Below are 21,483 nucleotides of genomic sequence, written 5' to 3'. Positions count from 1 at the left end.
CAAGTGATACGGTCAGCCCAACTACAAATATGTAAAAAAAAAAAAAAAAAAAAAAAAAAAAAGCTAGATATTTTTCGTCAGCTATCGGCGTTGCCTAAGGAATATTTGGGTGTCAAACAAGGAACTCCTCCTGGACCATCCTCAGAGGCGGTAGGATTGGTTGTCCACCCTTGTACTTGGGATTCTGTAGTACTCAGAACTGTATATCATAAGAACGTGAAGGCATACTGGAAGTTTCGTATTATTTTGCTTCCTTATTAATTTGAAAACAATAACAAATATTTACCCCTATATTTTTTTACATGTAATTTTATTAATTTCATATTAATACTGATTTCTATCTGCCCTTTGACATTTCCTTCAGGTTTATTAATCCTGTATGAAGCTACTTCTGTCTTTTTTCCTGCACGACGTATTGCCGGGAGGTTGGGAGAGTAGGAGAGGAAGCCTAGTGTTGTACTATCCTTTTTCTTTTACTTCTGTGGCTTAGGTTAAGCATTACATTTTCATATTAAAGACGAACCACCTCGTTGGGATCGTATAGTCTGTGTGGCTGTTTATGCAACTATCAATAATTCGATGTAACTCCTTTCTCTCCCTCCTTCTCTCTTTCCGAGTCTGCCTTTCTCCCTTCTTCCTTTTCTTCCATTCCCTTTATCTGAAACTTCTCCCATACATCTTCCTCCCTCCCTTCTCTCACTTCCGTCTTCCCTAGTCTTCCTCTCTTTTATTATTCCTTTCCCTCAGTCTCCAACCTATTCTTCCCCTCCACCAGTCAATATACTCTCCCTTCCAACCTCACCTTTCCTTGTCCCGTCCTCTCTCTCTCCTACCTCCCCTTTCTTACCTCCCTTCCCTATCAGTCACCCCGTTCTCCCTCCTTTCTAATCTCCCCTTGTTGTTTCCCTTCTCTCCCGCTTCACCCCTCCTCTCCATCACTCACTCCTCTTCCCTCTCGTCCTTCGCTTTCCCAGTCTCCATTTCTTTTGCATCCTCCTCCTTCCTCCTTCCTCTCTCCTGCCTTCTCTCTGATCCTCCTGTCCCTCCCCTTCTTTGCAATGAAGCCTCGCTTTCTCCTCCCACCCTTTTCACATACTGCTGTTTCATTGCACTTCCCCTTCCTTCCTCTACCTCCCTTATCCTTCCTCTTTCTCCTCCTCCCGTCTCCCTCTCCCATCCTTATTCCCCCACCCCCTCCATCTCCTCCCACCTTCTTTTACCACACCACTACACCATCAACAGAACCGACACCTCCCTCCTCCCAGAACAAAAAAAGTGGGGGAAAACTTGTGTAAAAAAATTTCAGTCCATACTGCATGAAAATATATATATATATATATATATATATATATATATATATATATATATATATATATATATATATATATATATATATATATATATATGCATCGCTTATGAATATGTTACCATGCTTTTGTTCTTTAGTTGAAGGATATGCCATGTATTTTGAAGTAGTATTAATACTTTCACTACGATCACGTACATTCATAATTTAATTCCTGTATTCCTGATAGTTTTACTCGACTTCACATAGACTTTGAACATTAGGGCCCGTTTCTCGTTGGCTGAGGAAACTCCCTCGCACTTTTTCCTTTCCACAGCGATTTATTTTGTTTATTACACCTTACTGTCCTTTTCTGTGTTACTTAAATCATTACAATATCGCCATACTCTGCATAAAAATAACATAAGAAAGGTATTAACCACGCATATCCCCAAAATAAATAGCTGGGGAGGAGGTGTTAGGGAGCTTCCTTAACCGACGAGAACACGAGCCTAAAAGTCACACAGTCTCCATTAACCCCTTCAGTACGAGAGGCCTTAATCACCAGGGGAACAAATCGTCATCGTATTCAAGGGATTTCACTACGATGCCCTAATTTTATGTTCTTGTTTTTCTTGCTGCAGCCAGACGATTTTATCCAGCTGACGAGTACTACCAAAAGGCTTACACAAGGCTTCATCTAATCCCTCCAGCTTGAAAAAGCCTGCCCCAAGCTGAGTAAAATCGTCTGACGGTGCTAATATTACCGCGAAAAACATGACCTGGGACTACAGGGGTTAAGGTGCCACGTGATTTACAGGTGTTTTCACAGATGCAGGTTAATTAATTCACTATGATGACCTGTTTTACTTTATTTTCATCTCCAGACGATTTTTGGTAATTTCAGAGTCTCTGGAAGTCAAAGGGTTAATGAAGGCTATATTTAACCTCTCCAGTTTTCAAATCCTCTGGTGGCAAATAAATATGAAGATTATGTCAGGGTTAAGGGATGGAACTTGATATATATATATATATATATATATATATATATATATATATATATATATATATATATATATATATATATATATATATATATATATATATATATGTATGTATATTTTGTGTTTGTATTTTGTCTACCTGCTTCATTATTCTTGGCATTTAAATTTTACTTACTAATATTTCTTCATACATACAAATTTGTCAGCTTCTGTGTTCATAAATTTAGCTGTTTAATAAAATCAACTGAATTATCATTGTATCTTGAAACAAATAATCTTTTAATGTGTGTGTGTGTGTGTGAGAGAGAGAGAGAGAGAGAGAGAGGAGGGGGGAACCAGCGCATGTGCTTTAGGCTATGGTAAAAAAATATTTATATATCGGTGGCGTAATATTGCACGGCTGTTATTAATGTCCTCAATAAAGCCTCATTAATTTAGATTTCAATAAACAAGTGAGGCACAATGGCATATTTATCAGATTCATAGAGATATATAAAACAAACAGCCCACCAGCTGACCCGGTAAAATTGTCTCTCTGAACCCGGCTGACGCAAAACAAGTTCAAGGTTGGCACAGATTTTATAGGCTGATGCTTTTGTCAGGGCTGGAGCTCGTAAACAACAACAATTTGTTATGACTGCTATGTACTGTTGCCTCAAAAGTTCCGTTCCTCCTGTAGCCTTCCGTAACTCGTTACGTTAAATACGGTACTTCAAACTACACCTAGCTAAAACTCATATATAACCTAATAAGATCGACTGTAGTGACGATATGCAACTTTACTCAAACTAAAATCATTTTAAGAGTTACACCAGGAAGAGGAACGAAACTTTTGGTGGTAACTACTTCAATGCAGTCATGTCATTAGAGGAGAGAAAGTACGATGTTAGTAAGACTTTAATAATTTTTACTCTAACTTCAGGAACACCAGTAATTGTCAATCCCATATCACAGCGTGCAGTCCGCAACGGTACGCAAAGGTTAGACAGGTTTTCTCATCATAGTGTGCAAACTTTCCGTCATTAACCCATACTTCTCCACATCCTCGCCTCTGTTTAATTATACATCGATTAATGTCCTGCAATCATGTTGGAAAGGCCTGGGAATCCTCCTCATCATCATCACTGAGACGGGACAGAATTATAATTGTATGCAAAAACTAGTCAAAGGGAAGCCAGCCCCTCCAATCTTATATGGCCATTTGTGGGATGCATATGATCATTAGGATTAATTAACATACTTATAATTTCACTGTCGCACTCCAAAATAGGGAAGTATATCAAAATGACAAAAAAGAAGAAAAACTGAAAAAATTTAAGTATATTCAAGAAAATGAAACCTAGGGAAAGAAATTAAATTCAACCAAAAGAAACCACAGAAACAAAAATGTGAAATCAGGCTGATACGAAACAAAAAATATCTCAGATAAAAAAAAACAATATGATAACTGACACCGAAAACATAAATAATAATAGCTAAAAAGTATTAATGAGAGAAGACAGTGCGATGGCAGACTGACGTGGAGAATCCTTAAAGTTTAGCTGTATGTCATCACTATGCAAGTAAAACAGAGGTATATCACACACACACACACACACACGAGTAACGGATTTCTTGCGTATCATCTTAATATAAAGCAGTCCAACGTCTCGTCGGGTAAGGAGGCTCCCTATCAACTCTCCCTTTGCTATTTATTTTTGGATATAGCTGATTTAGATCATCTTGTACGTTATTCACACAAATTATGGTGATTTCAGATGGATTTATATAACAGAGTAGAGGACAACAAGGTATAAACAAAAAAAATCACTTGGGAGAAGGTGTTACGGAACTTCCTTGGCCGATGAGAACAGATGTTCTCTCTAAAACCCGTCACTGCAGATGTCATACGGTCGATTTCTCAGGCACATTTACGGTGAATTTTCTCTCGTAACTCAAACTTGTATTTTACAGGACAGGCAAAAAGTGTACAGTATCTTACCGTATCTGTCGTGTCAAAAAAAAAAAAAAAAAAAAAAAAAAAAAAAAAACGGTTTTAAGAGAAAATTTACATCGATCATTTTTTCCCTTTACTTTTCTTAATTCTTTTCCTTTTAATGCAGGGAAGGTAAGGACAGGAGAATGAAGAAAATTTCCATCTCTTGTTCTTCGTATGAATTTAGATCCAAGTTACGACATGGGATCGATTTGCAAGAAAATTCGAGAATCCCATCAATGGTTTCGCTGGTTAGAGAGAGAGAGAGAGAGAAAGAGAGAGAGAGAGAGAGAGAGAGAGAGAGAGAATTGTTAAGCCACTGCGCACAGCCAATTTCTAAAGCGATATTTGATGACTTTTTCTTTTCAGTGATTCCTAAGAGAGAAGCAATCCTTTCAATAGCAGGGTGTGTGTGTGTGTGTGTGTGTGTGTGTGTGTGTGTGTGTGTGTGTGTGTGTGTGTGTGTGTGTGTGTGTGTGCTATCTTTGGTCGATTTTATTTTGCTTATGAATGGCCTTTCGTACCGAAGGAGTTAATGGAGGTTATATAGGCGTCCTGTAATTCGATTTTTTTTTTAAATTGAATATAATCGTCTTGTACAAGGACGAATAAATTAATATGGGATGTCAAAGTGTACTGCTGGATAAAAATAAATTAATAAATAACACTAATGTCATCGTAGTGAAGGGGTTGATAATATGCTGTGCTCCTCAATCGACATTTGCTGCCAGATCTTTCATGGTGAATCCCAACTGAAATTTAATAAAAGAATTCGCTTTATTACACAAAAGCATGAATTCCGCTCCCATGGTGAAAACATTTTGTTGGATTCCCTCCATCGCCAAAAAGAAAATAAAAGGGATTATTGCTTTTTGGTCTGCACAGTGCCTCTGTCTGTCTGTCTGTCTGTCTCTCTCTCTCTCTCTCTCTCTCTCTCTCTCTCTCTCTCTCCAAAACTGAAAACATCAAACGCCGTCCAAAACTACCCACAAATCTATTCGTTCACCAGCAATGACGGGAGGGCTGAATGACAGGGGACTACAGGGAGATGGTGACACGCATAACAAAGACGGGGTGGCCTGGGCTGGAGGTGTGGAGAATACAGCCAGAGAGAACAAAGTAATAACTGGCCTTCTCTGTCACCACCTTACACTTTTCTATGCCACTAAAAAGGGATCTGAAATTGCGAGGTTGTACAGAGATATGGCGACAAGAACATGGGTAGGGGAGAGGCAGAGAATATTAATACAGGGCAGACTCACAGCCACAGCCAAAAGTCTTATACTACGTAGCACAGAGACTTCGTTATACCGTTTCCTTAGCGATTTATTATGCATATCACTAATCTCTATCATACTGTACGTTACTGATGCAAACGATATCGATAAAAAGATTGAATAGATATGAGAGATAATAAGGATGTATTGTACACAATAAATCGCTAGGAAAAAAGTGTTACGATGCCAATGTCGTCTATGATACCACTCCATTCCTGTCACCACACTACACCGGCCTATACCAGCCTATACCACAGTGGGATGCGACAAGCGTGTGAGGTCCTATTAACGCCTTCATTCCGATGACGTGTTTTATGTTTTATTCTCGCTTCCTTCACACGATTTTCTTCAAGTTGGAGAGAGACAACAGGCTAAGGGAAACTTAGTGGAAACTCTAAACCCGCCACTGCAAATGTTAAACCCCGTTAGTGCAAATGTTGTACCCCGTCACTGCTAATGTTGTACCCCGTCACTGCATATGTTGTACCCCGTCACTGCAAATGTTGTACCCCGTCACTGCAAATGTTGTACCCCGTCACTGCAAATGTTATACCCCGTCACTGCAAATGTTGTACCCCGTCACTGCAAATGTTGTACCCCATCACTGCAAATGTTGTACCCCATCACTGCAAATGTTATACCCCGTCACTGCAAATGTTATACCCCGTCAGTGAAAACGTTATACCCAGTCTGTGCAAATGTTGTACACCGTCACAGCAGATGCTCTCTCTTGAACCCGTCGCTGCAGATGTTCTCTCTAAAACCAGTCACTGCAGATGTTCTCTATTAGGCCCGTCACTGCAGATGTTCTCTTGAAACCGCGTCACTGCCGATGTTCTATTGAAAACCGCGTCACTGCACATGTTCTCTCTTAACCCCAACACTGCAAACGTCCTCTCTAAAAACCCGTCACTGCAGATGTTCTCTTGAAAACCCCGTCACTACAGAAGTTCTCTAAAACCCGTCACTGCAGATGTTCTCTTGGAAACCCGTCACTGCAGATGTTCTCTCCAAATCTATAAAAATCGTCTGAAGGGAGAAAGATTACAAATGACACATGTACCATTGTAGTGATGGGCTTTACGTGGGATATTGATAAAATCGGTCTGTTCTGGCCACCCTCATCACCACACATCACATTTATCATCATCGCTACTACCCTCACCACCTTGCGTCACAAATTTGCTCCACCCTCACCACTTCCCTGAGAGAGAGAGAGAGACAGAGAGAGAGGTGGATATATTAAACCCGCACACTATCACCCTACATCAACGTCACCATTGCCATCATCAAACTCACTTTCACCACCACCATCACCACCACACTCACCCTCACCACAATATTTCAGTTCACACGTCGAGGGGTCAGGCTGGCAGGCAGGGATTCGGAATATATACAGGAAAAAATGAAAACAAAATCCAGTAGAGTAAAAGCTTCTCCTACAGAACATAAAAAAGAAGAACATTAACCCGTTATAACAGTGAGACTTAAGGTGTTACGACAAAGCTGCCATGGGACCGAAGTTCGCATTTAAAGCTAAATACAAAATCTTCCTATTCTGAATGGTCGAAAATAGGGTTAAGGCGATGACGATGCTGCTGGTGATGAATAAATCAACTGGAAGTACGGTTATGACGATTTTAATATTCTGTGGTTCCCAAACACTACCTGCCCCTTACCAGCTTTTAACAGAAAACCTTTCATGGCTTCCCCACTCCCAAAGGACGATATTCCTCACTCTTTATATATATATATATATATATATATATATATATATATATATATATATATATATATATTTATTTATTTATACCGGGTGTATACTGTATATATACAAGCATGTATGGAATGTATACATACATATATTTACAAGAATATAAATATATACCGGTATACAAAAATTTGTTTAAACACAAACACACACACACTCACACACACACACAAAACTTTACATGCATAAACAAGGCTTCACTGATGACATGACCACGGCAAGCACAAATTATGTTAGCCTACTGGAACACGTCCAGGGAAACTCGTGTGTGTGTGTGTGTGTGTGTGTGTGTGTGTGTGTGTGTGTGTGTGTGTGTGTGTGTGTGTGTGTGTGTGTGTGTGTGTGTGTGTGAGAGAGAGAGAGAGAGAGAGGGGGGGGTTAAAAGTGAGGAAAAAGGAAAAAGGGAATAAAGGAGATCGAAGCAAAGAGACAGTAAGAACAGAGAGGAAAGGTAGGAAGGTAGGTGTGGGCAGTCAAGCAGGCAGAAAGATAGAGCACGGGGGAGAGGAAGGCGGAAGAGCTAGTCAGGCAGTGAGGAAAAGGACGCAAAAGTAGATAGTCTGTCAGGCAGGCAGGCATGTATGCAGAAGAAGCCGGGAGATGATGAAGAAATGAGTGAAGGAAAGAGGCAGACATGAAGACAGTCAAGCAGGCCGGCTGGCTGAGGGAGCAGGGAGGAGAGGGAAGGAGGCAAGAAAGGAAGGAGAGTTAGGCGCGCGGGCATAAAGGAAGGAATGAAGGAGGAAAGAAAGGAAGCAGTAAAGCAGAAAATATAGGGAGAAGTTTTAAGGTAGAAGATGCAGGCAGGTAGACAGGGAAACAAACATTCCATCAAAATTAGAAAATTATAAGTCTTTCTCCGCAGCAGTAAAAACACACACACTCTCTGTCTCACCACACATTGTTTCATTTACCTTATCGAATTTCGTGGAAGGGGAAGTAAAGGTAAACAGATTTCTTTCACAAGAGTGTTTCTCCTCTCAACACATCAATTTCCAGACAAGATATAGTTCTTCGTAGATAACACTTTCAGGCTCTTATTTTTACGTTAATCACGTCTCCCTGGTAGTTATTTATTACATAAAGTCATTTTATTTGGTCATACTTTACCTCTTGAATAATAACTCCGGTTTGACTGTGAACTGTATGGAAGCTGTACAGTACATGAAAAGATAAACACAGCCATGATGAAATATTCGCAGACACTTCCCCGTAGGTTGAGGCAAAGAAGAGCTTTATATGAACAATTTTTATGTGACAGCAATATGACGCACACAACTAACGAGTACGAGAAGGAAGGTTACTGTCTGTTAATTGGGGAAAACTGAGCAATATTTGGCTGGACACAATGCTGGCAGGGAATTGTCGGTGAAGTATTGCCCATGACTGTACATTCGGCCACACGTGAACCTGGGACAGTGTTTGTGTGAAATGGAGGTCTGGCTACAACATTCGACGTTCATGCATCATAGTTACTTGGTCATTTCAATAAACATTTGACACCGTTCATTCATGTCAATGTCACCAACAAATATGATTATGTCAAAGTTGTCAAGTGTACCAAAAGTCAGACCTCTGCTACACACTGATGCTGTCCCAGGTTCATTTGTTGCCAACTGTACATTATGCAATCTTATAGTACTCTTAAGATTAGGGACATTTATAAATACAGCCCCAAGAGACCAGCAGGCCGAGGTGCAGTCGAAGAAACAACCACCTTCGCGGTTCGTCCGAAGAAAATTTACAACTGACGAAACAACGGGAATGCCATCCCTTCTAATACGTAACTCAGATGGTTCACATTCTCTCCTATAGGTTCGTTCAAACTTGGGCCCGTATTCTCGTCGGTAAAGGAAGCTCCCTAACACATTTCCCTAGGCAGCTCATTATGCCTATTACACTTTGCTGACCATATACGTATTACGTAAATCACTAATATTGCCATAGTCTGCCCTGATAACATGCAAAAGGATATTAACCAACCGTATCCAAAAAAAAATCGCTAAGGAACAGGTGCTAGGGAGATTCCTTAACCGACGAGAAAACGAGCCTTAGAGATACGGAAACTGCTGTAATGAACGCGGCTAGGGCACAAGGAAGGGAATAACAGCACCAGTTACGAAGTACATGCGAAACACGTGTTGTATGCTAAGCTGTGATCAATAGTTCCCTTACTCAGTCTCCAGTCCCTGTTAAACCTTATACAAACTTGCTAAATTAATATGAAATAATCAAACAAGTTGGGATCTTGCTTTGGAACCATGTTAAAAGTATACAATATGGTCAATAGTTCCTTTACACCGTCTTGCCACCCCCTGATAACTTACATCTTGCTAAGCGAAAAAAATACAATCAAAAGTCATCTCAAAACCAGGCCACGACATAGCGACATTGTGCTAAACGAAATCAACAACAATGCAAACGATTACTCTTGCTGCTCTGCTTCTCTTCTACCATCTCAAAACCTCGTCAGAACTTAATGATGTCTTGAGGTCTTGCTAAATTAAACAGCAATAGTGAAATGGGTTGTAACTTGTTTCTTGTTAGTTTCTTTACATCGTCTCATAACGCTGTCAAAACCTATCTACATTTTGCTAAACTAATTGACAGTCATTAATCTACGCCTTCATTTTTTTTTCTAACAAGGCCCGGGTGGGCTGTCACATGGCTTCGAAAGAGTGAAAATAAAGACAAAAGTTTAGGTTTAATACACGATTGTTACAAGGCAATCTGTTTTTCTCTACTTTTCGTAAGTTACAATCTTCCTTCACATTAAGTAAAATGTCTGAAGGCAGCAAGGGAAAAAAAAAAAAAGAGGGCAATAGGAGTGAAGTGTGTGTGTGTGTGTGTGTGTGTGTGTGTGTGTGTGTGTGTGTGTGTGTGTGTGTGTGTGTGTGTGTGTGTGTGTGTGTGTGTGTGTGTGTGTTCTCGTAATAACCAGTGTAAAATATGAAACTGCAGAAGGAGCCAGAAATATATTAAAATAATCTTTGTAGTAAAAGGTATGACTACAATAAAAGAGCCTTTGACTGCCTTGCTATGAGGGGATGAGTCGTATTTTCACTTGTTAAGGTGGTGCGGGCCTAAAGCTGCGTCAACAACAGTTTAAGCCTTACTACGTTATCATGGAAGATTTTTAAGCGGCGGGGAATACTGCGTTTAAGAAGAGGAGGAGGATGGGTAGAAGAGGAGGGACTGAATATAAATTGGCTGAGGAATGGAGTGGGATGGGTTAAGCTGGGGCTGAAAGGTATGAATTAGTCAGTCAGGTTAGGTGAGGTCAGGATGGGTTAGGTTAGGTCAAGATGAGTTAGGTTAGGTTAAATTTAGTTGGTAGGGAAAGACTGCAATTAGTTAACTCAAGGAAGGAAAATATTGACCATAACTCACCAGCTAAACTACTGTCCACAGAAAACTTACAAACACAAGAGGTATGACATAACACCAAACTACAATCATCAACAACAATTACATACACCAATATCACCCATCCACCACAACCACCATGAATAACAACTCCAACCATTAGCCACAATTACCACGATCATTGCTACAACCACCACAACTACGACAATCAATTTCACCACAGCCTCTGACCAAAAGTACAACCATCAACCACAATTACCCCATCCATCAAAGCAATCATCATCACCATCATCACCAACAACCACCACTACCACGACTACAACCAAAGTACAACCACCAACCACAACTATCCTATCCACTAAAACCATCATCACAACCACACCTGCAACCATTAAGAATTACAACTACAGTTACAACCACCAATCACATCAATCCTGTCAATCAAGGACCCCACCACTAACAACCCCAACTACCACCATGAACCACGCCTACAACCATCAACCACTATCAACACCAACAACTGCTACATCAATCAACCACAATCGTTACTAGCAACCAACCCCACCATCACCAAGATAACCACCAGCCAAAACTCACACCAAGAACTACAACCACCAACCGCACCTACAACGAAAAAATACAACAATTATTCAATACCATAACTACAAACCACAACTACCACCATCAACCAAAATCCACCATCACCAATAACTATCAACCACAACTCCCAACTATATCAACCACCCGCAACTACCACCACAAAATGAATCCATACAAGAACTACATCGACCAATCACAACAGCCAACCCCTTTTACAACCAGAGCTATCATCAACAACTACTACAACTACCACTATGAACCACAACCATTCATTACCGCAACCACCAACCACAGCTACTAACAACATCATGCCATCCTGCCCAACTATCAGCAACTTCTGCAACTACAACTATAGCCATCAGCAACTCCAGTCACCAGTCATAACCACTACCGTCAACCACAGTTGTCAACCACTGCAACAGCCACCAACCACAACTCCCACCAAACCAACATCTACAACCGACGGCCACAACTACCAACCACTTTTGCAACTACAACTATCGCCAGCAACAACCACTACCACCAAAAACTACAGTAACAGGCACTGATGAGGAGTCTATACACGTGGTGGCTCTGTGTACGGTGAAGCGAAGCAGTTGCAGCGTCCACCTGAGAGCCAAACCACCTCATATTTTCCTGCACCTCGTCGTGAGAAAGGACTCCGATCCCAGCTTGGTGAGGCGGTCTACCACAAGGTGGCGCCCGTTCCCTACTCGGTGTATGTGCTGTACTGTATCTGTAGGACGGCCCCACAGAAGCAGTTGCTTACCTGTGGTTGACGGGTCTGTTCAGCCAGACATACCAGGGTTAAGGAGCAACAGCAATTAACAACAACAACAACCACAACCATAACTACCATCATCAAGTGTACAGCAACAGACAGCAACACTAACATCCATATTCGCAAATCTTTTATGGTCTTTCTGCCTTTCTGATTTCCTCCGACCGTGTTACGATTTACTCGCACACGTCCCCTCTTTTGTTGACACTCCTATTGACATGCTGCGACCGTCGCTGTGTGTGTGTGTGTGTGTGTGTGTGTGTGTGTGTGTGTGTGTGTGTGTGTGTGTGTGTGTGTGTGTGTGTGTGTGTGAATCTGCATAGCTGGATCTGCTTGGGTTTGTCTATTTCTGTATATATATATATATATATATATATATATATATATATATATATATATATATGCTTCCGTGTGTACGTGTGTGCGTTCAGGTACGTATCCGTGCGTGCTTCGTGTAAGTGGTTTGAAGAAATATTAATCATATGGGAAAATATTCTGCATTCTTGTTTGTACACACCTAAATTCTGACATTCTGAGCAGTCGCAGTGCCTTTATCACTCTTATAGCTGAAGAAAAATCGTCTGGTGTTAGCATAAATAAAGTGTATGACAAAATTAGAAGCCTCAGGTATTCACTATTACTTCATATCAAAAGTGTAAAATCGAGACCCGAAACTCAAAATGTCGTGAAGCAAAGTAGGTCTATAACGCAACCAACAACTGTCCATTATACCGAATGTCTTTAATCGCATCAGTTCGAAAATCTGGTATTTATTTCATCTGTTTTCACATGATTTTCATTCGGCTTTTAACACTTTAGTCCCGTGATCTCTTCCCATGTTCTCGCTACTATAGTTCTTTCTCTTTAACTTGGCCTAGACTTTCCTCCTCCTGCAGCTTTTTCCACGAAGTTTATTGGCAAAAATGATAATATAACCATACATCGTTTCCACTGCACTTCTTCGTGATTAGCATCATATTCGAATACTAATCTATTGTTACAGCTCAGCATATATGGAGATGTGGCAATTTTAGGCCACGTTAGAGGAAAAACCGCATAGCAGATGATTTACCGTAAAGTGGAAGGCTTTTAGATAAGGTGGCTTATACGAGTTGAAGATCAATGGACTGGAAGACAGGAGGCCTGGAAGGACCTGGAATACTGAAAGATACTGGAACAGACTGAAAATACAATACAATGCTGGTAACACGGAGGATTTAAATAAATCTTCGATTGAAAAACAGGAAATCTTTGAGAATCTGAAAAATACTGGAAAAGTTAAAGTGACAGCAAAGAAACAGGAAGTTGGACTACAACCAGCTGGAAGACTGGTAGATTTTCAGATGTACTTTTATCTATCTGTCCGTCTACCTACCTGCTCACCTATCTACCTACGTATCTATCTATTTACCTGCCAACTGATAGATTTTTCTTTATCTACTGATTATTACAACTCTTAGATAACACAGAAACCCTGTGGAAGACTGGAAGAAACAAAGTACAGAAAATGGTAGTAGGGAGACTCAAGTAAATCTTCCTGTCACCAGCCCTCCCTAGACTTTTCCAGCTGCTATCTTTTATTACTCATTAACTCCTCACAGACAACGCTTACCAATATATTTTCTTGTCATTCCTATTCACTGTTCATTTTCAGCGAGTGGTTATTCATGTCGTGGCCGATCTTCAAAGTCCCCTAATCGTTAAAGCCTTTTATTTTAGATGTTTACTCATATTTTACAACTTTCCAATGGATGTTCGTAATATCTTTCATTTTTCTGGTGGCTCTTGATATTGGACCCTCTAATTTTTGCGGAAAGTTTTGTGCTACTTTCTTTCGTCTCTATGTGGTTATTCATTTTAGTCAGATTTCTGTCATGTGTGTGCTATGGTCGTGCATATCTGGTCTGTGGATATTCACTCCGTAGTCACTCATTTTTCAGGGTTATTCATCAAGGTCTTACCTTATACGTGATTTTTTTTTTTTTTTTTAATAATCTGTAATCACTTTCTGGCAAGTATCCATCATTGTCTTTAATTTTAGGCTGATATCTACTCATTCTGTACGACCTCTCTAATACTTACGCCCTACGGTTTTTCATTTTAGGATGGTACACATATTTAAGAGCTGTATAGACAACAGGTGAGATATTAAATATAAATCAAAGTGCTAACTTCTCCCGTTTTCCGGTACCATCCCTTGGGACAGGTATTAGCGGCCATGTATTAATGTATGTAGCCTTAACAAACCCATGAAAAATAACAACAACAACTGTATGAAGAAGAATCTCAAGCATAAATAACAATCCTAAAAAACAATATCAACACAAAAGTATATGTAACAGTTTTCTTTAAATATAAAGAAACAGAAATGTAGTAAGAATGAAACCTAAAAAAGTTTACACACACACACACAAAGGCCATACGAATCTGAAACACCCCTGGTTAATAACTGTTCGGGGTTATTTAACGCAGTAAATATTGCTGCGCATACATTTTCAGGAACTTAGCTGGAGGGGGTGAGGGATGACGATATGATTGCTTATTAAAAAAACAAGATGAGAATATGATAGTCACGTTGGTAAATGGAATCGGTGTTGGTTGGTTTAGGCTTGACAGACGATAACAACAACAAATGCAACAATAACAACAAAACACCCAGAGGCAGAGAGTGCATACCTCAGCCAACGCCTTTAAAATTTATTATTTACTGCTATAATTCCCATTTCCTACCGGACGCACACATTTACGGTATCCCATAGTTATTTAATTCTATGGTCTTAACAAGCCCTGCTACACAATCTCAGACAGTGCATACCTCAGCCAACACTGGTAAAATTTATGGCTTAGTCCTGCCTCCGATTTTGGCTTCGGATCCACCTCAATATTCAATAATAAACTCTTGTGACCCACTGCCCTCCTATCTACAAAATGGCACTGAAAGCTGAAAAAAAAAAAAATTGAAATATCTTGTACACAAACAGACAAACAAACTCTGGTGAATTGATAACATCGGTCCAATTTCGTTGGCGGAGATAACAACAACAACTACAGCAGAGGAGGAGGAGAAGGAGGAGGAGGAGGAGGTTTATATATGGAAGAGCAAGAAAAATGTAGGACATATGAGTTACTCTGAACTTGGTATGAAAGATTATGAAGAAGGATGGGTAGAATGACGAGGATGCGGGTGAGGCGAAGAAATGGAAAGAAAAAATAAATAAATAAAATGAGGGGAAAAGAGGAGGAGATATAAAAATGATGAGCTAGGGAGTGTGATGAAAGGAGGGAAAAAGAGAAAAGAAGCTAGTGTTAGTGGCAGGGAGGGGAGATGTGGTGGAGGGGAAGAAGGGAAGGGGGAGGGGGAAGAAGAGGGGAAGGGGGAAGGGGAAGAAGGGGGAAGGGAGAGGGCGAAGAAGAAGGGAAGGGCGAGGGAGGGCGAAGAAGAAGGGAAGGGCGAGGGAGGACGAAGGGGGAAGGAGGAGGAGGAGGGATGGGGGAAGGGAAAAAGCCAGAGGGTTAGTAAAAGCGAGAGGGAAGGGGGATTAGGGGAGAAGAAAGGGGAAGGGGGTGAAGGAAGGGAATAAGGATTAAGGTTTGGAAGGAAGAGAGTGAGAGATTGAGGTGTAGGGGAGGAAAGAGAAAAAGAAGTGTGAGGAAGGAGAAAGAAGTAAGTGTGAGGGAGGAGAGAGAAACAAGTGTGAGGGAGGAGAGAGAAAGAAGTGTGAGTGAGGAGAGAAAAATAAGTGTGAGTGAGGAGAGAGAAAGAGGTGTGACTAAGGAGAGAGAAACAAGTGTGAGGGAGAAGAGAGACAGAAGTATGAGGGAGGAGAAAGAAGTGTGAGGGAGGAGAGAGAAACAAGTGTGAGGGAGGAGACAGATAAAGAATTATGAGGGAGAAGAGAGAAAGATGTGTGAGGGAGGAGAAAGAAAGAAGTCTGAGGGAGGAGAGAGAGAAAGAAGTCTGAGGGAGGAGAGAGAGAAAGAAGTCTGAGGGAGGAGAGAGAAAGAAGTCTGAGGGAGGAGAGAGAAAGAAGTCTGAGGGAGGGAAGAGAAAGAAGTGTGAAGGAGAAGTGAGGAACAAGTGTGAGGGACGCAGGTGCAGGAAGGAGAGAGGGAAGGGGTGTTACCTGAGAGGACAAGGAGAGAGAGAGAGAGAGAGAGAGAGAGAGAGGAAGCAGAAGGGATGGGGAGGGAGAAAAGACTGGGGTTGAGGAAGAGATGGGGGCGGGGAGAGAAATAAGATAGGGAGAGGTGAGGGAGATGGAGGGGAGAGGGAGAGGGAGGGGTAAGGAGAGGAAAGGGGAGGGAAAGGGAATGTAAGAGGGGATGTGTAAGAAGAGGAAATGTAAGAGGGGGAAGTGTTAGAAGGGGAAATGTAAGAGGGGGAGCGCAAGAAGGGGAGTGTATAAGGAGAAAGTGTAAGAGGGGGAGTGTAAGAGGGAAGCTTATAAGAGGGGGAGAGTAATAGGAGGGAGTGTAAGAGGGGGAGTGTAAGAGAGGGGAGTATAGGATGGGGCAGTGTAAGAGAGGGGAGTGTAAGAGGGGGGAGCGTAAGAGGGGGGTGTAAGAGGAAGGGAGTGTAAGAGGAGGGGAGTGTAAGAGGAGGGGAGTGTAAGAGGAGGGGAGTGTAAGAGGGGGGAGTGTAAGAGAGGGGAGTGTTAAAGGGGAGGGGTGGGGTGAAACGGAGGTGAAGTGAAACGGAGCTTCCCCTCCCCCCCTCCGTGCCTGATGCCTCTCACGTAGGGTTGAGTGACAGAGTGGCCGCCTGGGAAGAAGAAGAAGATGATGATGATGATGATGATGATGATGATGATGACGAGGAAGAAGAAGAAGAAGAAGAAGAAGATGATGATGATGATGATGATGATGATGATGATGATGATGGTGATGATGACGAGGAAGAAGAAGAAGAAGGAAAGAAGGAATGAAGAAAGGAAGGAAGAAATTAGGAAAGAAAGAAAGAAAGGGAGGAAGAAAGAAAGAAAAAGGGAAAAAATAGGAAAAAGAAAAATCTGAGGGAAAGTAGTAGGTTTCTATATTTTATTCCGGACTGGAAGATCTTAAAGGGTTGGTGGAGGTGAGGGACGTGAGAAGAGAGAGAGAGAGAGAGAGAGAGAGAGAGAGAGAGAGAGAGAATGCAGGAGGTGTAATGGGAGGGAAGTCGGAAGTGTGGGAGAGTGGCGGAAAGAAAAGTGAGAGGGAAGAGGAAGAGTAATTGAAAGTGGAGGAGGAAAAGTGGGAGGAAAATAAGGGAGGTGGGAGGGACTGCAGGAGGGGGAGTGGGAGGGAGATGAGGAGGAGAGTGGGAGAGACTGGGGGGGAAGTGGGAGAGTCTATAGGAGGGGGAAATGGGAGGGGTTAGAGGAGGGGGAAATGGCAGGGGCTAGAGGAGGGGGAAATGGCAGGGGCTAAAGAAGGGGGAAATGAGAGGGGCTAGAGGAGGGGGAAATGGCAGGGGCTAAAGAAGGGGGAAATGAGAGGGGTTACAGGAGGGGGAAATGGGAGTGGCTTAAGAAGGGGGAAATGGCAGGGGCTAGAGGAGGGGGAAATGGGAGGGGCTTAAGAAGGGGGAAATGAGAGGGGTTACAGGAGGGGGAAATGGGAGGGGCTTAAGAAGGGGGAAATGGCAGGGGCTAGAGGAGGGGGAAATGGGAGGGGCTTAAGAAGGGGGAAATGAGAGGGGTTACAGGAGGGGGAAATGGGAGGGGCTTAAGAAGGGGGAAATGGCAGGGGCTAGAGGAGGGCGAAATGGGAAGGATATGAGAGGGAGGGTGAGAGAGGGTTAAGAATGGGGAAATGGGAAAGAAATTAGAGGGAGAGTGGGAGTACAAAGGAAAGGAAGCAGCAATGGACCTACCGATCCTAACAAGACTGTTTGTCACAGGATTGGTTATAAGGAACATACGAGTAACTATTCTATCTGTCAAAGACAGGGATAGGTATGCCGGAAGGTTTCTCCCCCCCCCTTAAATACCAAACCCTGCATCCGAAACCGGCAGGAAAAAATGAGAAGAACCACTATGAAGCACAAAAAGCTGTCACTGAAAATTCATTGAAATGGATGAAAGAAAACCATATTTTTATACTATTTAAAGCTTCAAGGGTAACACATCCAGTCAGTATAAGAAATTTATGTTGATATTGTTCTTTACTTACTGATACGCCCTCCATGTTTTGAACAGTTAAGACATCTTCAATCATAAATGAAGTGGGAGGGAAATGAGGGACAGAGGGAGAGGAGGTGGGGAGTGGGAGAAGGGGTGGGGACGGGGAGGGGGAGGATTAAGGTGGGTGGCCGTAATGAACTAAGTAGCAAATTTAGTGTTGGCGCAAGAGGTAAGGTGACACTGTTTATTAAGTCACTAACAGGCTGCAGGGTTAATGAAGGTGCACGAGTTAAGGAGGTTTAAGGAGGCACTATGTGAAGGAACTATATGAGGTGACTGTGGAGGGGGGGGGGGGTTGTCTCATTGTTTTTGCTCTTTCCAGACGATTTTACCATGTTCAGAAGACGCTTTTCGGATTAAAGAGGTGAGAACAGCATTTATTAACTGGTCCCCTATAAGAGATCTACCCTACACTTAACATCAGTGTCTACAAGAGACAAAAATACAGGATGCTACATATATAACGTTCCACTTTCACTCCGCCGGGCGATTTCTCGTGTGTTGTTGGGACGGCATAGGTAGTGTTATCAGTATCTACCCTGCGTCACTTACTCTTTTCCTCCCCCCACTGCCACAACCACGCCCACACTAGCCGACTGAGCCATCCCCATAACACGTCAGTTTATAGTAAAAGGTTATTTATTACAGGCCACTCCATCCATTGTAATACTTAAAAAAAAAATAATAATAATAATCATACACACGGGTTTAATGACAGTCGCTTATAACAGGTGAATGTTTAGTGAAAACTGACAGGCTAACCCCTTCAAGCCATATAATATTTCTAAGCATACTCTTGCCATCTTCATACGATTTCATTCAGCTTACGAAACTTGTACTGAAGGGGTTCCTGCAGGCTCTTACCTACCTCCCAAAGTCCTAAATGTTCCTAAAAATCTAAATACAGTCTTTAAAGATTTAAAAAAAAATAATACTCGGACACTTAGTAGGTTTAGGGAATGCGTGTGTTTTATTTGGGTTAGGAGGTTTAGGGAGTGAGTGTTAACGTTTTAGCCTCCTCCACTTCTCCTCCTCTGTTGTTGTTGTTGTTGTTGTTCTTCTTCTTCTTCTTCTTCTTTAGGGAGGGGAAGAAAGGGTTGGAGAATTGCCAATGTGGCTCACTGAAAGGGTTGGAAGGGCTCAAATGTCTTTTTAATATACTGTATTCTTGCTACCACCAAACGATTTGATTCAGCCTTTGCGAAACCTCTAATGGTGACTGGATTAATGGAATTTATTTCTAAACCTCCTTCACTACCATTCGTCGCTCTTGTGCCAAATGAATCATCAGGAGAGAGACAAGAATAAGAAAGGAAAGTCACTCTCAAAAAGGAGTTTGAGGAGGAAGTGTGTAAAGGGAGTTGTCGGTGTGGCTCAAAGGCGTTGGTTTCAGCTCTCCATGGCTCCTACGACTCACTCGCACCTTAATAAAATCGTCTGATTCTAGCAGAAATGAAATTGTACGGTTGCGTGGGCCATGACGGGGTTAATGGCGACAGTATTAAGTCTCTTAGGCTCGTATTCTCGTTTGTTATGGAAGACCCCTAACTCCTTTCCTGAGCGATTTATTTTATTACACCTTACTGTCCTAGTCTGTGTTACTTAAGTCCTAAAATCGCCATACTCTTCAGGAATAACTCACAAACGGATATTAACCACCCATATAACCAAACATAAATCGCAAAGGAAAATATGTCAGGGAGCCTCCTTAAACAGACGAGAAAAAGGGCCTCAGGCTCCTGTGACGCGTCCTCAAAATCGTCTGGCGTTTGTAGGCTTGAAATACTAAAATTATCTCGGCCATAAGAAGGCTAGTTAATCCCAGCTCCTATGACTCACTCTCAGCTGAACAAAGTATACTCACGTTAATTGGTACAGAAGAGAAAGAGTTGTTTCGACCATGACGAGATTATGGAATGTCAAACTAAATACGGTATGTAAAAATATGCAAAGCTCCAAGAAAGACAAGAGAAACCTGAATTTAAGAAAACAAAGCGAATGATGCAAAAGGATTATTATTTAAGACAGATGGTTTGGACATGTTGAGAGAATGAAGGACGGCAGGGGTGCGCAAGGTGAAAAGTGTTATTGAGGGTAAGACTGCGAGAGGCAGACCAAAAAAGACCTGGAACGAGGTCATAGAGTGTGACCTCAGTGGTAAGGAACTGAATAGGGAGGCTGCCAGAGACTGACCAGCGTTGAAAGCCGTCATTAGGTGACCAAGGCCGACGCATGCAATAATGTTGGAGTCATCATAAATGATACAATATGATACGATACTGCTAACATCCAAGGAAATACAGATTGGTCTTTACACAGCCTTTGAGCAGTTGTACAAAAATAAATTGTGATTGAAGTGAGTGCAGTCATCACCTTGGTATAAGTCTACTGACTGTTGTTAGAAAAGCATATACTGTATAAGAATTAAAGACTGCCAATATTCTCAAAGGAATGCAGGATGGTCTCCACACACAAAACTGACATACTTCTGTACTAATTATTATTCTGATTAATACACATAAAACAAGCCAGGATCCCAGTTTTTGTAATTATATGGTTTGACGTTTGACCCCTTGAGTAACTTAAAGAACTAAAAAAAAAAATGGAGGGGAGGGGGGGGGGGATCTGGTCCAAGGAATAATTGCGCCAATTTTACTGCGAATTGGTGAAGAACTGAAGGAATAATAGCAGTGGAAAAGTGTTTGGAAGCAAGAAGAGGTACACAGAAGAAGAAAGAAGCAAGAAGAGGTGCAAAGAAGATGAGAGAAGAAGAAGAGTCATGCAATGGTGCGGATACCTAGGCTCGTGTTCTCGTCGGTGAAGGAAGTTCCCTAACATCTTTTCCTAGGTGATTTATTTTGCTTATTACACTCTACTATCCTATTCTATGTCTTGTGGATCCCTCAAGCATCGCCATAATTAGCGTACAAAAGGATATGAACCAGCCATATCCAAAAATAAATCGTTAAGAATAGGTGTCAGGGAGCCTCCTTACCCGACGACAATAAGGGCTCTAATGACAAGGAATCTGTGGAAAACTCCTTCGATCTGTTAACGTATATTTTTTTTTCCTGCTGCTCTCAGACGAGTTTATTCAACACGGAAAGATCTAAGGTACTGCAACGATTAATTAAGGCTTTATGTAATTCCTTCAGTTCAAGACATTTCCCCTGACCAACGTAAAATCGTCTAACTCGGGCCAAAACTTAAATTGACGGAGCCCTGTAACCTTGATCTTTGCCCTTTCCCTGTGAACTTGA

General features: G+C 41.7%; 1 pseudogene; it reads right to left on the bottom strand.

The window, feature by feature from the left end:
* Positions 1–21,483, bottom strand: part of LOC145394155 (glutamate receptor 1-like) — an 804,310-nt pseudogene that overhangs the window by 259,232 nt on the left and 523,595 nt on the right.

Source organism: Coenobita brevimanus, chromosome 1, assembly GCF_032717465.1.
Source record: "Coenobita brevimanus isolate Jiangsu-jjx chromosome 1, ASM3271746v2, whole genome shotgun sequence".
In the NCBI taxonomy this organism is placed as follows: Eukaryota; Metazoa; Arthropoda; class Malacostraca; order Decapoda; family Coenobitidae; genus Coenobita; species Coenobita brevimanus.
This window is presented reverse-complemented; position numbering and strand designations above follow the sequence as displayed.